Source organism: Chinchilla lanigera, unplaced genomic scaffold (genome assembly GCF_000276665.1).
Source record: "Chinchilla lanigera isolate Chin_1 unplaced genomic scaffold, ChiLan1.0 scaffold00091, whole genome shotgun sequence".
Lineage (NCBI taxonomy): Eukaryota > Metazoa > Chordata > Mammalia > Rodentia > Chinchillidae > Chinchilla > Chinchilla lanigera.
Window position 1 is genome coordinate 878,814 of NW_004955492.1, and position 4,305 is coordinate 883,118.

Consider the following 4,305-nt stretch of genomic DNA (forward strand, 5'->3'; position numbering starts at 1 on the left):
CAGGGCCCGGCGCCCGGCGCGCCCGCGCCTACCTTCCCTCGGCCTGCCTTCGGCGCCGCTCTCCGAAATGTGTTTCAGCATATTCTTAGGTGTCCACACATGAACTCCATATCAGTACACACGTGAAAGCTACGTACGTGCAGGCGCGCTCGAGCCGGGAGCGGTGCACACGGAGAGCGGAGACGCGAGGGTGGCAGCATTGTTAGGCTCGGGCCATGCCCGGTCCACGGCGGGATGTGCGTGCGTGTGTGTGTGTGTGTGTGTGTGTGTGTGTGGGAGAGAGAGGGAGAGAGAGAGAGACATGGGCCTGTTCCACAGTGCTCGGGGTCTGGGATGGCACAGCGCTGGAGAAGCATTAATTCTTGCATTCACGTAATACAGTTCTAATCAATTCTCTGATCCTGTTGTCATAAAGAATTACAGGGATATCCTAAGTCCCTCATTTCATATGTGCAGAAGTAGGACTTCATAAAGAACTGGACCATCCGTTACCCATTTGGCAGAAATGCCACAAATTTGTGTGAGAAGCAGGTTATCTGCTACGGTGAGTGACCCTAGATCCAGCCAGAGATCCCTGAAGTGCATCGTTCAAGAAAGTCTTAGGGGGAAAAAGTCAGAAGTAAGTACACATATAGATTTCATGGATTGTCCTCGATGGTTTTTCTCTGCTGGGAGTAGAAGGAAAATTTATCAGCCAACATTTCTTACTTTCACTCTCATTCAACATATGTGCTTGAAAAGCATTAGAAAGAAATGACCTAGAAAGGTTGGGTTTCTTACCCGATTTGTCCATCTGCTTTCATAGCTAGTCTCGAAAACTATGTTAGAACTTAGAAATGGTCATTGATGTGCACCAGTTAAATAAAGATAATCCTTCAAACTGCTAACTGCCCTGCTTCTGATACATACATATATACATCTATCTCAGACAGTTTTTGTTATCGCCAAAAATCATAAAATAGTTTTAATTCACTTAGTAAAATATATATCATGAAAATTCAGTAGAGGGGTTACAAAGTTTCTGGGTCAAACGAAACCTTATCTGGATTGAATGCTGCACCAGGAATTGTAGCAGTCACCTTTTTGAAGTGAATCAGTTTTTTTTTGTCTGTTACTTCATCTATAAAACAGGGCTATAACAGTTCTGTATATTTCACAGAAGCCACTCAAGGTAGGACATCGTATCTGTCTAAAAGATATCTTACCTTTTAGGATAGAGATGGCTGCATAATTCCACATACAATTATATTTTGTAAGCATCATTTCAATTTTATACATAGACACCATCTCTTATTTTACCTAATGTAAGTTAAATAACTTAATGCCTGAACTTTGTATTGGTTTTGTGTAGAATATGCTGGGCTCTGTTTTCCCTTCACAGTTTTACTTACCCCATTTGTCCATCAACTGAGAGAATATTGGTGTGTGGATCTGGCGCTAATGGCTGGAAGTTGGGAGGAAACCAGGAGGACCAAAATAGTATGCAATCAAAGACATACTATAACGTTTTCTATTAAATTGTGAAGAGAGGGCAAAATTTTAAAAGCTGAGAGAAAAAAGGGCAAAGGGAAGAACAGTGGGCCTGCTTCAATCCAAATGTGTTTCTGAGACTTAGCCTGAGGGAGGGACCTGCCTAGCACAACCCTCATAATTCTTCCTTAATCTCGGCCAAAACTCTCTGTGCTTAATAATATCTCAGCAAATCACTTTTTCCCACGTTCTGCTTTGAGAATGTTATGCAAATAGAGAAGGCATGGACTGTTCAACAATTTGGGGTGGAAATTTTATTGCTTTAAAAATAAATTATATATTTACACAACATTCTTTTTACAAAGTCCAAATGATAAGTAATATAAGAACTGAAAATCTTTTCAAAAGGTAAAGGAAAATATAAGTGAACATTTGTAAGATGGCAGGTGGAGAAGAATATACAAAACCCTATAGCAGTGGGGTTGGGGTGAGTGTCCAAAGGTGAATGATGTTTGACTAAGTAGAACTTATAAATCCTGTATGTCAAAACAAGTATAGTCCTACTTTAAAATATGTCCATAAATAGTCCTTCTAGAAGAAAGTAGTCCTTCTAACACTCCTCCCCCTACTGTCTTCTCATAAGGACTGACTGGTACTGTGTTTCTTAGGACTTAGTTAGAGCCATGTTCACAGCTGTGTATAGTTGGAATGTCTTATGGAGTTCTCAGAGTGTTACTGGTTTGGTAATTGCTGGCATGTAGCAATAATAAACTTATGCACTAGTGTTGTTGAAATGCATGGTTTTTATTTATTTTGCCTTTACTGTTTTGGATTTTATGTTTTTGTTTCACATTAAAGGCTGAATTACATAAACATTGAGTATTATATGTATGCTTTGAGAACACAATTTTCACTGTACAGTACAGCATAGCTAAAAAAGCTTCATAATCATAGATGAGTACAATAAAGAAATGAGCGCACAGAAAATGTTATGTTCAGGTCTGTTTACTAATGCAAACTAGTGAAGTAAGTTGGTCCATTTAGGGAGACTTAGTATACATTCATGGGGATTCAGAAGCACATAGCATTTTGTCTAATTTAAAGTAATAGTAAAAAATAAAATAAAGTAATAGTGATTGTATTTTCAACTGACAAGAGTGTTTCATTTAGTAACAAATGACCTATTTAAACGGGGGAAGATTGTGCAGGTAAAATTAAATGATAAAGTTGGAGAAAATTTATGCAAGAAATAACCAGTGTACCAATCTTTAAAATTAAAAAGGTATGTCACATTAGTAGGACAGTTAGCAATATCTCCCTTCTCTTAACAAAAAAGAGAAAAAGCAAAGGCCCTGCATAATTTATAAGACAACAAATAGAGCTAGGTATGGTGGTGTATACCTATAATCACAGTATGCTGGGAGGCTGAGGCAGGAGAATCACAAGGTTGAGCTCAGCCTGGGCAACTTGGTGACTCCACAAGACTGTCTCAAAAGAAAGAAGAAAAAAGGGCTAGGGATATAACACAGTGGGAAGGCCCTGGGTTAAATCCCCAACAACACACATACACACACGTGTGCATGCACACATGCACACACTCAAGAAATGGAAACCATTAATAAATACAGATTCAGATTCACAAATAATAAAATGACAAAACAACATAGCAGCACTTTTCTTCATATGACAGAATTGCTTTTCAATGATAACGCTCCTGAGGGTTAGTGAAATGGACACCATTACACACTATTGGTAGGAAAGTGAATTGGTATGAACCCTCATGTAATATCTAGAGGCTTAAAAGAATTATATTTTAACCCACCCCCAAGTGCAGCCACATTTTAAAAGATCTACCTTCTGGAAAGATATCAGTTGACAGGCAGAAAACATCCAGACAGAAGAGATCTTTTTGCTCCCTCACTTAAAATCTTTCGACAATTTGTTACTGCATTTAGAATAAAATCCAAACCTTACTCTTGGCTCACAATACTCTGCATCATCTGGTTCCTGCCTGCCACCTAACTTGAACTTCATTCCTGCCTACTGACCTTTGCTCCATCACAGGACAGTGCTAGCTTGTTCTCTCCTGGAATGTCTTCCCTTTTTTCCCTACCCAATATTCCGGTGTCTGTTCAAATGTCACTTTTTACGAAAGGATCTTCTTACTGGGTGCAGTGGTACATCTTGTAATCCCAGCTACCAGGGAGGCTGAGGCAGGAAGTTCCTAAATTCAAGACCGGTCTGAGCAGTTTAACAAGATCCCATTTCAAAATATAAAGAACCACATATTGTTTAGAGTTTTGTTTTTTGTTTGTTTTTTTTTTGTTTCTTGTCTCTTTTTCTTTGAAATAAAAATTTAAAAAAAAACAAAATGTTAAGAATCAGAGGTTTATCTCTATGGTAGAGTACCTTTTGGTTCCGTTCCTAGTTTTTCTAAAAAGGGGAGCCTTCCTTATCTCCAATCTAAATTAGGTATTCTTGTATTTTCCTTCAAACACAAGATAATTTCTAAATCTATATTTATCTTCCAATTTATAGACAGGCAGATCTGTGCTCTCTGGAATACCCAGGTATCTAATACCATCATTCAGTGAAAAAGTGCTCAGGTAAAATTGGTGGTCTCATCTGAAAGTGAAGCATTGTTAAGATTTTAAGTTGTTTATTTTTAAATAACACACTCAAAATGGCTGTGTTAATTAGGTATTGTAGTTTCTCTTAATACATATAAATTAAAACTGTGTGGGGGCTGGGGATTTAGCTCAGTGGCAAAGCGCCTGCCTGGCAAGCGCAAGGTCGTGAGTTCGGTTCCCGGTACCGGAGAAAAACCAAAAAAAA

The 4,305-nt window shown here is 38.6% G+C and overlaps 1 protein-coding gene and 1 long non-coding RNA gene across 8 annotated transcripts in view; one reads left to right on the forward strand and one right to left on the reverse strand.

Annotated features, from left to right (window-relative positions):
- Zmynd11 (zinc finger, MYND-type containing 11) overlaps positions 1-238 on the reverse strand; it is a 103,551-nt gene extending 103,313 nt beyond the window's left edge. For 5 of the 7 annotated variants that reach the window (XM_013504722.1, XM_005404920.2, XM_013504720.1 and 2 more), the window contains exon 1: positions 138-237. The gene's annotated coding sequence lies outside the window, so the exon portion shown is untranslated. The other 2 variants (XM_013504719.1, XM_005404916.2) reach the window with 2 other exon arrangements.
- Positions 1-4,305, forward strand: part of LOC106146697 — a 24,957-nt gene that overhangs the window by 18,017 nt on the left and 2,635 nt on the right. The window contains exon 3 of the long non-coding RNA XR_001231249.1: positions 4,009-4,076. This is a non-coding gene — a long non-coding RNA (uncharacterized LOC106146697). The remainder of the gene's footprint in view (positions 1-4,008; positions 4,077-4,305) is intronic.